Consider the following 13,613-nt stretch of genomic DNA (forward strand, 5'->3'; position numbering starts at 1 on the left):
AATTCGGTCATCCTAGTCCGCAATTTAGAGTACTCGTAGTGCTCCAGTTAATACTTTTAGTGCACTACTGACATATTGTTCTTATAGTGGTTATTTCAGTTATCCGACACAGACTTAGTACGAGCAGTCGCGACCTCATACGAGTTTCTATGAGTGTGGTAATACTAGGCACATCATGAGAGATTGTCCCAGACTTGGGAGAGGTGGATTTCATCAAAATACTCAGTCTACATGCTTTATTCCAGTTACTACCCCACATGCACAACCAGTTAGGGGTGGAGGACAGGCGAGTATAGGACACCCAAGAGGGGGAGGCCCAGCCCGTTGATATAATTGCTATGACTTGGCCGAGGCCAATACACCAGATGGTGTCGTTACGAGCATGATTTAATTTATAATAAAATGAGCATTATTATTATTTTGATTTAATTCTGATTATCGATGTGAGACCTCCTATCATGCTCCATATAGGGAAAGTTTGTGATTTGTACACCACTCACGTTTTTAGCCCTGTTGGGAGATTTGATAGTGTTGGCCCATGTCTATCATGTTGTTTTGCACACTATTGAGGGCTTTGAGTCCAAAAGTGACTTTTTGTTACTCACTACAGTGAGTTTTGATGCAATTTCGGGATAATCTATTAAATATTTATGAATTATATGCCCTACCAGTATAGGGGTTCATTATGTGTTGTGAAATTATTTCACCGAATTTATCAAAAAAAAAAAATGGAAAATTTTAGTTGGCACAATGTGCAAAGTACTTATGATTCATAGTTGAGGATGTAATTCTCGTGGTTTAATATGTTTAACCCAGGCTACGTGCCGTGGTGGAAGTTATATCAGGATGAGATACTTGTGGTTAAATTCATATTTTTTAAATTCTCTCTTTGTGAAATTTGATTTATATTATAGTACTAATAGGGAGTCATGCGTGTTAGGCTTATTTGATAAATATTTTATGTGTTTCACTGCATATTTTGCCATATTCGTGTTGTAATTGTTGAGTTTTAGCCAATGAGGTGAGTGCCTAGGTGGTGTTAAATGCAACCCGTTAATCAGGATAAATAATTATGAGGTCTTCATGCCTCGCGTGTTGAGGTCAGTGTTGTGAAAAATTTGAAACGAGATTTTGGTTAATATGAGATTAATAGAGGATGCTGGAATTAATTATGAACGTTTATTATGATCAGAAATGTGGTTATGGGCATACGTATAATGTGGGTGTGGGCACAAAATTGTACAGCCGGTTGAGACTAATACAGTGTGTTAATATGAAAAATTTGGCATTTGAAATTGATTGGAGTGTAAGGAGTTGGCTTTAAATCTTACAAATATGGATAAAAGAAATAATCTCCACTTAGATGATGTTGTCGGATCCCTATTAAGTTTGCGGTGACATAGAATCACCCGCGAGTATGTGTGTAGTAAATACACTCAGTATATTAAAGTCCTCAAAAAGATTCTTGGCACGTTCGAGGACGAACGTATGTTTAAGATAGGGAGAATGGAACGACCCAACTTATCGTTTTAAGAATTAACGCCTCGTTCAGCAACTTAAGGTCTCGAGCAGCTTGGTAATATTTATTATGACCTGCGTGTATGGTCAAGTTTGGTTTTAGGAAGATTTAGAATTAAATTAAAAGAACAATTCTCCTTTTTGAATCTTAAATGGAAAGAGTTGACCGAAGAGTTGAATTTTGAACAAACGACCCCGAAATGGAATTTTGATGATGTCAATAACTTCATATGGTAACTTCAGACTTATGCGTATGTCCGAATTTGAATTTGGAATTCAGTAAGACAATTGAACGCATTTTGGCTAAAGTTAGAAAATAGAAGATTTTTGGATAGTTCGACTGAAGGTTGAATTTTTGATATCGGGGTCGAAATTCAATTCTGGAAATTGGAATAGCTTAGTTATTTTATTTATAACTTGTGTGCAAAGTTTGAAGTTAATTCGGGTCTATATCATAGCAAGGTATCAAATGATGGTGAGTGGAGAAGCAAGAAATGGAATAGAAAATAACTGGGAGCGTGCTAGGGTTCGTGCAATGCGCGGATTATGGCACGCTAGCCCTCTCAACAAGTTTGAAAAACCAGTGACGTATAGAAGTTGGCGCTGGCATGCTACCCCCACCTGAAGCATTTTTAAGTACTCACCTTGGGGGTTCATTTCCCCCATTTCACTTGGACGGATTTTGGAGCTCTTCTCCACTCTCTCAAGACCACTAACTCCTCTCTTCTTCAAGGTAAGAAATCTCCATTATCTTGGTATGAAATTCCATCATTTCTACACTAGTTTTGATGAAATCTACACATAAAATACTTAGATCTTCAAGAAATTTCTTCAAGAACTCAAAGGAGAGTTTAACAAGATTTCTTACAAAAAGGTAATCCCTCACCCTTAGACTTACATGTATGGATTTATTATAAGTATGTGATCAAGAAATAAGTATTAACACTTATTGGATGGTGTATGGAAGCCATAAATACTTAAACTAGATTATTGGGTGTTGTAGAGATTTTATAATGAATTAATTAGCAACAATTGAGTGGATGTGAGTTCATTGATGATTTTAATGTTTGCTAAAGAAGGTTGTTTGTAGACAAAGGATAGTTTAGTATCTCTTTTTTGTGGGAAGGAGGGATTGTTGCATGAAGAAATACCATTACTAGAGGTAGTAAAATGCTATGCACTATAGGTGTTTGAAAAAATGCCTAAATGACCAAAATTCTGAAAATTTGTTACTAATATTGGTGCAATTATGTTGCATTATTGTAGATTGAAATTTGTTTAGTGTGGTGGACCATCGTAGTATTATTAAAGGGCAAATTTCAGATTTGAGCCGTCTGGAGGTGGATTTACTCGCGAAGATCATTTAAAGCATTGACTTAGTTTCGTCGAGGTAAGTATCTTGCCTAACCTTGAGTGGGGGAATTACCCCTTAGGCATTGAGTCTTATGTGAAAATTACGTAATTGAAAACTACGTATGCGAGGTGACGAGTACGTACTTGGTTTAGATGTGCAAATTATATCGGTTGAAATTCGTAGACGCCTTTATGTATTAAATTGGAAAATCGTTAGAACTTAGTAAATTCTTGATTTGTCATGCCTCATTCCTTATTTATCGATTTTGTATTTTATATGATAATTTGGTGTGATTACCATTTGTATTTTTTATGTGAATTCCGTGTGTTGGTTGATTTGATATTTCTTGGAAATAATCACATTTTGGATTTTTCATCTGCATATAATTAATTAAATAAGTTTAAATTTAGGTGTTTATATATTTATCTAAACTTTGGATTAAAGAAGGCGTTGTCCTATGATGAGTTATTTTCCCATCCTTGTGGTTATTTTTTAGATTTTATATACATTGTGTTAAGTCGTGGACTATCTGTTGTGAAATTAATTGACTTTATTGTACCTTTATAATGGTTGTGGCCTACGAAAAATTTGTAAATACAAGTTGATGATGTTATGCTGTGTTGTTGTGATAATATTCTGTTTGAATTGTTGGGTGATTTGGGTAACTGTTAAGCAGCATATAAGGGTGGCATTCCATTGTTGACATTATGTGGGCATAAGAGTGGTATTTTACTATTGTTATGTATGTTAGGATATTGTCTGGGCGGAGTGATAAGGGAGGCTATTAAACGGAGTAATAAGGGAGGCTATTATGGCAGTGATGAGGGTGGCTATATCAGCGATAAGGGTGGCTATTGATATTGTCAGGGCGTAGGGATAAGTGAGGCTATTATAGGAGTGATAATGGTAGCTATAAGAGAGATAAGGGTGGCTATTGTCAGGGATGATATGTGATGATGTTGGGTTATTATGTTGATGATTTTTATGTGATGATTTGGGGTTATTATATTGATGATTTATATATAATGATGTGGGATTATGGTGTTGATGATTTTTGTGTAATGTTCTGATTTTTCTTGTGTTTATTATTATAACGTGTGCAACTTGTCTCGTTGTTTTGGTAAACTTGATAATAGTCTGATCAATGTTGCAATTGTGAGCCTGTGGCTATTGTCGGGCGGATTATATTATTGGCACGTGATTATTTCGTGCAGATGTGATATAAAATGTGGGAACGAGGTGTCCGAAAAATATGATGAATATGATATTGGCACGTGAACTGTCCGTGCAGCTGTGATATGAGATGTAGGCACGAAGTGTCGTGAGTAAATGGTAATTGTATTATTGGTACCTGAGTTGCCCGTACAGTTATGTTAGAAATATGGGCACGAGGTGCCGTAGAAATGTGAAAGTGGGTTGAGACCCATGTTACGAAAATATAAAAGTAGGCCGAGACCCGTATTTTATGATTATGAAATGAGGTATTACAGAGTGACTTTTATTTGCAAGAATTATATTCGAAAGACATTTATTTGAAAGAAATATATTCGAAAGATATTTATTTGAAAGAAATATATTCAGAAGGTATTTATTCGAAAAAATTATATGTGAAAGATTTATATTTGAAGGACATGTTTAATTGCTTGTACTTGTATTCCTTGTTTGTTTTGAGTAATAATTATGGTATTCTTGTTGCCTTGTTGTTTATATCACTGGTTGATTTTGTTGCTATTATTGCTAGTTGTTTTTCAGTACTATTATATAATGCTATATTGCAAAGGTTATTTGACTAGTGAGTGTCTTGACTGTACCTCGTCACTACTCCACCGAGGTTAGTCTTGATACTTACTGGGTATTGATCGTGGTGTACTCATACTACACTTCTGCACATTTTTGTGCAGTGTCAGATATTGGAGATATTGGACTCGGGCAGAGTTATTGTGTTGATCTCAAAGATTCAAGGTAGAGGTGCTTGGTTGTCGCAGTCCCTTGGAGCCTTTCCATTTTATTGTACTGTTAATTATTATTCGAAAAGTATTGTATATTCGATCCTTGAGATCATTTAATATATCCAGTTAGAGTTCGTGACTCAATATTACCAGTCTTGGGAGATTGTTAGAATTATTTCCGTTGTTGGTTTCGACACGTGTATTAAATTATATGTTTAAAAAAATGGCTTCGAAATGTAATTGTAGTCGACATACCTAGTTTTAGAGACTAAATTTCATCACGATGCCTATGATAGGATTTTGGGTCGTGACAAAAATACAAGATATGAGTTGAACCCATAGCTTCTACACTGAATACGCCTCTGGTTGTACCCAGGTATAGAGCTAGAGCACGAGCTACAGGTTCAACCACCCTCAGTAATTTTTGTTCTAACCTTATTTTTGTCATAAGAGATCTATTGAATATGTATAAATTATTAATATAGAATCCATTAACACTACAAGAAAATCACGTATTACATGAGAATTTTGTTGGGGATTATGCTAGACACGGTGCTCGGAAAGAACACACCGACCTAGTTTCCTGCGGATTTTCCTTCCAAAAAAATTCCGATGGAAAAAATCTTCGTAGGTAATTATTACCTTCTACTTTTAAAATTTTTCAGATAATTTACTTGGGGATTTTAAATCCGCATGTAAATTATCTGGGATTTTAAATTCGCATGTAAATTACTTGCGGATTTTGTTGTATGAAATTCTAAATATTAGCATGAAAATTTTGGTAAAAAATTAATGAATGCTCGGATTTTTCTCCCACATATTATTTTTTGTACGCTATTCCCCCACCCACGGTTAGCATACTATTGCACCAACGATGTTATTTTTACTCATTGCCAATTACTATTATTAGTATATTACTAATTACTAATCATTACTAATTACTTTACTACGTTTTCTAAATGTATAAATGTATCCCACCGCGACATATTTTCGTGTTATTAATTATTTAATTCTTTAATTGAGAAGTTTATTACATTAAACCATAAGACAAACTTACTGCTAGCAAAGTCCATTACCAGTGCATTCGGTCCAACACGTTCAGCTTATAAAGTGGAAACATTTACATCTATTGACAGATGTGGGACAAGAATCCACTAACCACTTACCAATGCAGTATTCTCTACTTACTAATGCTTTATTATTATTATTATTATTATTATTATTATTAATAATAATAATATTAATATTATTCGTCTTGTAAAATGATACATTAATTAAGGATTCATAAATCAAATGAAACACTCTTTTCCAAGTAATAGAAAATTACGTTTATACTACTTTTAATTTTAATATATTCTTAATTATTTTTTCAAAATTTTATTTAAATTTTTTGAATAACATATTAATTTCTTTTTTATATAAAGAAATTAGTTAACATGACCTAAACACATTGGACAGGATAATTAGTAAAAATTATTTCGCTAATCCTAATAAAGTATGCAGGATTAACTTATTTTAATTGTCACGACCCAAACTTCCTCCGTATAACGCCGTGACGGCACCTAGTCTCTATGACTACGTAAGCCTAATAAATTTGTGAAAATAACAATACGAAAGTAAAACTTGGCAACTAATAGCAGTGGGTAACTGAATAACTAGTAACAATGTCGTTCGGCATGTACAATAACCAATACCCTATAATACATAATCTTCCCAAAACCCGTAACATCATACGTCACAAGCTACAGAAAGAAACCAGTATCTCTATACACCACAGTCTAACAAAAGAAGTACGGAAGGTAAATGACATAGGAGAGAATAAAGGGGGACTCCGAGGTCTGCGGACGTGGCAGATGTACCTTGAATTTGAGTTATACCGTTTAAATGAGTATTAGTCTGTTTTCCTTCTTAATTGAGTTATTCCAATATGTGTAGCTATCCTGCTTAGTTTAATATCGCATGTCTACGTGCTTTAATTACTTATTTGAACTCGGTGAAGCATGCCTAGTTGATTTCCTATTTTTCCTTGTTCTTTATCAGTATAACTGTAGAAATCTTGTTGTTAACTGTTGTGTTTATCGGTTTGAGCTGTGTGTTTACTTTTGATACTACGAGGCGATTTCTCGGGAGTTCTCCCTGCACATTTACTTTTGAGACTACAAGGCAGTTCCTCGGGAGTTCTCCCTTCAAATATACTTTTGAGACTACGAGGCGGTTCCTCGGGAGTTCTCTCTGTACATTTACTTTTGAGACTATGAGGCGGTACCTCGGTAGTTCTCCCTCCACATTTACTTTTGAGACTACGAGGTGGTACCTCGGGAGATCTCCTCGCATTTTTAATTTTGGGACTACGAGACGGTATCTCGGGGGATCCCCTATTGAGTATTTACTTTTGGAACTACGAGACGGTATCTCGGGAGTACCCCTGTTGTTATCACATTGTTTTTATGTTGTTATTTATCTATGAATCCCTTCTGTAAAATTTTCCGTTTTACTTCATTTCATTATATCATCTGTCTTGTTATTATATCCTAGTAGGGCCCTAACTTGACCTTGGCACTACTCTACCGAGGTTAGGTTTGGCACTTACTGGGTACCAATTGTGGTGTATTCATGCTACTCTTCTGCACATATTTTGTGTGCAAATCCAGGTATTTCTTATCAGCCCCAGTACATCTGCAGCGTCCGCAGACCTCGAAGTCCCCCTCTATTCTCTCCTATGTCATTTACCTTCCGTACTTCTTTTGTTAGACTCTGGTGTATAGAGATACTAGTTTGCTTTTGTAGCTTGTGACTTATGATATTCCGGATTTTGGAAATATTGTGTATTATAGAGTATTGGTTATTGTACATAACCCGAACGATATTGTTACTAGTTATTCAGTTACCCACTGCTGTTAGTTGCCAAGTTTTACGTTCGTATTGTTATTTCCGCAAATTTGTTAGGCTTACCTAATCGTAGAGACTAGGTGCCGTCACGACATTATACGGAATCCGACGAAACTTACAAAATCCGAAAATCCATTCAATTATGAGTCCACCCATACCAATTTTATCAAATTCCGATAACAACTCGATCTCCAAATCTAAAATTTTCGTTCTTGAAAAGTTTTACAAAAATCTTAATTTTTTCCATTTAAATCCGAAATATATGATGAATATAATCATGTATTTATGGAATATAATCACTTTTGGATATAGGGCACTTACCCAAGTCGAATTCATGAAGAAATCCACAAAATCGCCCAAGAACCATGCTCCAAAAATCCAAAACGGAATGAAGGTAATTACTATCTTTTGTCCTTATGTTTCTGCCCATCCGTCACTAAAAGTCCACACCATAACTTGCATGCACCAGCAGCTATTTTTCTAAATATCAACATTTCTAGTTCAATTCCCCACATCAAATACCACCCACAACCTGTCTACGAAGCCTCTAAGTACCACACAAGAGTAGTATGGAAGTGTCGGCAACAAAGCCCCGCCTAAACCTTAAAACACAATGTGCAACTCAAATGACATCAAGCCCAGAATAGAGTAAGGCTCACCAAAACCTACTGAATAGAAAGTGACTACTAATTGTTACGACCCGACCAGTCGTTTTGAGCATTTTCACTTCGCTCGGTGGTTTGCGGGCATGGGTAGCCCCATATGATGTATTATGACTTATGTGAGTCATCGATTTTGGTTTTCAGGTTATTCGGGATTGATATGGGGAAATGATATTCAACTAGAAGCTTTAAATATGAAATGTTTAACCAAATTTTGACTATTGAGTAATCTATCTTAGATTTGGATCTTTATGGTTCGGTTAGCTCCGTTAGGAAATTTTGGACATAGAAGTGTGCCTGGAATGTAATTTGGAAGTTCGTGGTAGAATTTGGCTTGAATTGGCGAAACTGGAAATACTATGATTTTCCGTCGGCAGTGGAAAATTTGATATCGGAGTCGAAATGGAATCTCGAGAGTTGCAGTAAGTTCGTGGTGTCATTTGTGACGTGTGTGCAAAATTTGAGGTCATTCGGACCAGGTTTGATAGGTTTCGGCATCGGTTGTGAAAGTTTGAGGTTTCAAATCCATTAAGCTTGAATTGATGTGTGATTCATGTTTTTGTTATTGTTTGAGGTGATTCGAGAGCTCGATTGAGTTGGTATGGTATTTTAGGACTTGATGGAACATTTGGTTGAGGTTCCGGAGGCCTCGGGTGTGTTTCGGGTGAGTTTTGAGCGAGTTCGGGCATTACCGGAACTCAGGCATGGTTCTAGTGCTTAAGTTTCGCGGACGGCGGCAAAATTTAACTGAGGGCGGAGGAGGGGCTTGGACCGCATAAATTTGGTCGCGGAGGCACTCCAGGGCAGATTTGCAGATTTGTTGGTCCGAATTCGTAAGCCTATATCTTAGATCTACAAGGAATTTTGAGATGATTCAAAAACGAAAGTTGTAGCCCTTCGTGTCTAGTTTCCAGAAAGCTAAAGAAATCATCATTTGGACATCTGTAGAGAAAGTTATGGCCAAACATACTAAAGCCTATCACTACAGCCACCAGAAGCGCGGACATCGCTACTTTTTCGGGACCGCAGGGGTTGGATTTTCGTGGCTGCGCCTGGATTTTCGCGGTCAGCGTAGTGGAGATCAGAGAGTGCACTATATAAACGGGGATTGGGGCATTATTTCACATTTTGTACCTAGGGAGCTCGATTTGTGGCGATTATTCAAGGGTTTTTCAAGAAATTCATCGGGGTAAGTGATTCTAACTCGGATTTGGTTAATATTCATTAATATATCAATGATTTCATCATTTGATCAGTACTTTGAGGTAGAAATTTGGGGAAAATTATAGAAACTTCAAAAAAAATGATTTTTTCGGATTTGAACATCGAATTGGAGTCGGACTCGAGTGAAAGTAATATGGTTGGACTCATTAGTGAATGGGTTTCCTAATTTTGTGAGTTACGTCGGATTTCGCGATGTGGGCCCAAGGGCCGCGTTTGACCTATTTCGGGATTTGTGGTTTAATTTGATAAGTTTCATATGGGATTTATTCCTTTAGCCTATATTGATGATAATATACTGATTTTGGATAGATTCAGTGTATTTGGAGGCCGAATCGAGGGGCAAGAGCATCACGGGCTAGAGTTTTGTCTGGTTTGAGGTAAGTAACGATTATAAATCTAGTCCATAGGGTATGAAACCCCGGATTTCGTATCAATCTACTATTTTGAGGTGATGCACTGTTGGGGATTGTGACTTGGTCCGTCCCGTAGTAACTGTAAAGTTGCATATTTTGTTGAAACTAAATGATACTTATATGTTTTAGAAACAGTTTCTATAAATTGGGGTGAATGCCATGTTTTGGGCCTTGTGCCAGTGCCGTGTGGACCCTTAGGGGCCTTTTCTTACTATCCTCTCATTATTTTCGATTGGAAATCTATACCCAGTCATGGTTATACCTTTTTACTGCATAACTCCATTTTTGTTACTCGATTTTGATGCATATAAATGTTGTTTTCACTATAATGCCCGAGTGGATTGAGAGGTTTATGACTGAGTGAGGCCGAGGGCCTGATTGTGATGATATTTTTTGGATCGGGTTGTACGCCGCAGCAGGCCATGTTGGTTTTATATATATTATTACTATTATATGGATTGGGGATGCTCGCGTGCAGCAAGCCTTATTGGCTTATTATGGCACGTGAGTTGTCCATGTGAATTCTGATATGATATTATAGCACGTGAGTTGTCCGTGCAGCACATGAGTTATCCGTGCAGATTATATCTGAAAGAGCCCCTCTGGAGTCTGTACACACCCCTAGTGAGCAAAGGTACCTACTTAGTGCGACTGTCGAGTGCCGAGTGCCGAGTGATGAGTGACTAGGAGGCATAGTGATTATGGGGTATGCCCGAGAGGCATGAGTGATTATAAGGTATACCCGAGAGGCATGAGTGATTGTGAGGTTTGCCCGAGGGGCTGTATACGAGTGATGTTGCCCGAGGGGCTGTTTATGATTTCATCATTTTTGCTCATCTTTGCATTGGGCCTCTGTTTGAAAAACTGTTGAAAAATATCTTTAAATAATTTTACTGGATCTGGGTTTAAACGAGATGTTTTGATTCAAACCCTGATTTTTAAAGCATGTGGTATTTTACTGAGATTTCATGATATGAACTTTATATGCTTTATTTCTCGTCACTACTGCTCAGTCTTTATTTATTATTGTTACTTACTTAGTTGGAGTACTCACGTTACTCCCTGCACCTTGTGTGCAGATCCAGGTGTAGCTGGACATGGTAGCGGTTGTTGATTATTCCGGTTGCAGATTTTCTTGGGGATAGAAAGGTAGCTGCTTGGCGATCACAGCCCCTACTCTTCTCCCTCTTATCTTTCTTTAGTTGTATTTAGTTATTTTTTAGACTATGTTAGTCTCGATATTGTTAGAAACATTGTAGCAGATGCTCATGACTACTGACACCCCGATGTCGGGCTTTTTTTTCCGCACTTTTGTATTGATTTGAACTCCTTTATGAGGGTTTTAAAGTTAAATAGCCTTGAAATTACCTTTAAAATGAAAAATATCGGTTTCTTGGGAAATGGGTCGGCTTGCCTACTTCCCCGATAGGCACCATCACGACAAGGTTAGTTTGGGTCGTGACAGATTGGTATTAGAGCTCTAGGTTACATAGGTCTCACGAGTCATGAGCAGGTTTAGTAGAGTCTTGCAGATCGGTACGCAGACGTCTGTTCTTACCTATGAGAGGCTGCCAAACTCTTAGGAAAATTTCACTTTCTTGTATTCTATCGTGCGAAATTGATTCAGCTTGAAACATAACTCTTTGAATTCCTTCCACGCATTCGTATGCGCATATGAGCGCTCGATATCGGTTGTGCATCGACGGCTTGTGCTTTTCATGGATGAGGTGGGGGGTGATCTTAGCATGTTGATGATGGGCCAGTCTGGAGGACTTGAGGCTGGATTTTGTCTGTGGCTTGAGTGCTGAGATTTCGATTGTGTGAGCACGTACATTTGGGACTTATATGTCCGTTTGTGTCCTTATTGGTGGGATTTTGTGATTGGGTGACTATGTGGTGAGTATGATTTGATGGTGATATGTGTTTAGGTTGTTTGAATGTGACAAAAAAGAGTTGGTTGGAGATGTAGCACGAGCTATTGGGTGCTTGACTTCTATCTTGAGTTGACGTATGGCCTCGAGTTGTGGGTGTATGGAAGGACCTCTCATGTAGTTTAGTTGTGGAGTGAAGTGGGTCTTCATGTTGTGTTATGAGCTCTTGGTAATGTCATTTGGACTGACCAATGCCCCAGCAGTGTTCATGCATTTGATGAACAGTGCATTCCAGCCGTATGTGGACTCCTTCGTTATTGTATTCATTGATGACATCCTGGAGTACTCACGTAGCCAGGATGATCATATTCAGCATTTGAGGATTGTATTACAGAGATTGAGGGAGGAGAAGCCTTATGCAAAGTTCTCCAAATGTGAATTTTGGCTTAGTTCAGTAGCATTCTAAGGACACATGGTGTCCAGTGAGGGTATTCAGGTGGTCAGACGAGTGTCGGGGGGGGGGGGGGGAGCTTTCAGAAGCCTAATACTGCTTTGACCACAGCTCCAGTGTAGTTCTGCCATCAACTTCAGTTTCTTATACCGCGTATTATGATGCCTTGAGGGTAGGCATTGGTTGTGTTTTAATGCAGGAGGATAAAGTGATTGCGTAATAGCTATGTTTTTTGGAAGGGCATTGAGAGATATCAGTTTGAGGCTAAGCAGGCGGAGTTATATCCTGCGGGTGTCCTGAGGTTGTGTGATCCTTATGTTGTTTTGTAGTAAGTTCTCTTTTACCAGCAAATGATATATGTTGCAATTTGAGTTTAGATCACTTGAGGAAGTTGGCATGTCTATTACAATGGTGAATGCGAGATTTGCAGATGATTTGAGGTATTAGATGGTTTGTGTTATATGAGCTTATTAAGGATTTAGTTGAATTTCACTACGATATTATGGTAGTGATAACGTATGGGCATTGTGAGTTATTGTTTCTCTTGATCTATGGCTTTGAGCCAAGTGGGGGAGTCTTCCAATGATAAGTGGATTGCACGATTATGTGTTGTATTGGTTTCAATTCGAGGTATACTGGTGAATCAGCTATGACCTGCAGAGGTGGAGTTTAGGAATGACTCGAGTAATAGAAATTTTGGATACTGGTTGTATTATACTCTATGGGAAAATGGGTTCTATTGAATGATTGATATGTATCTGTAAAGGGTGTAGTGTGTGTGGAGTAGGAATTTGCTTGGTTGCTTAGGGGTGTGGGTTACTCCCTTGGGTGTTGGTGTATTAATGGGGGCACAGATCGTTCGGTCCGCTTGGTCGGTCTAATAGGGATTTGAGCTGAGTAAATGACTCTCGAGAATAGTTCTGATGGATTCAAGATTTATGTATAACAATTGGGGATCTTCAGGATGTGTATTTAGCTTTAAAATGAGATTCACGTTGGAGGGTATCAAGACTTGTGGCATTTCTAGAACTTTATGGATTCTACATTTCGATATCAGGAAAGAGGAAGAATAGTTCGAATTCATACAAAGTCTCCTTAGAGTAAATGTTTGACGTGTGGTACTTTTGGGGTACTTAAGAGAATATTCAACGGCTTATGAGCCTTAGGTCAGTGTGGTTTGTGCTAGGGTCTCGCGTGGTGAGTTTTGGGTTGAGAATTTTGGTATTATGGCAAGGGGAAGAATAAATTTGAAGGTAACTCAGAAGGAACTCGGAGAGATAGG

The sequence above is a fragment of the Nicotiana tomentosiformis genome, chromosome 5 (assembly GCF_000390325.3).
Source record: "Nicotiana tomentosiformis chromosome 5, ASM39032v3, whole genome shotgun sequence".
NCBI classification, from domain to species: Eukaryota; Viridiplantae; Streptophyta; class Magnoliopsida; order Solanales; family Solanaceae; genus Nicotiana; species Nicotiana tomentosiformis.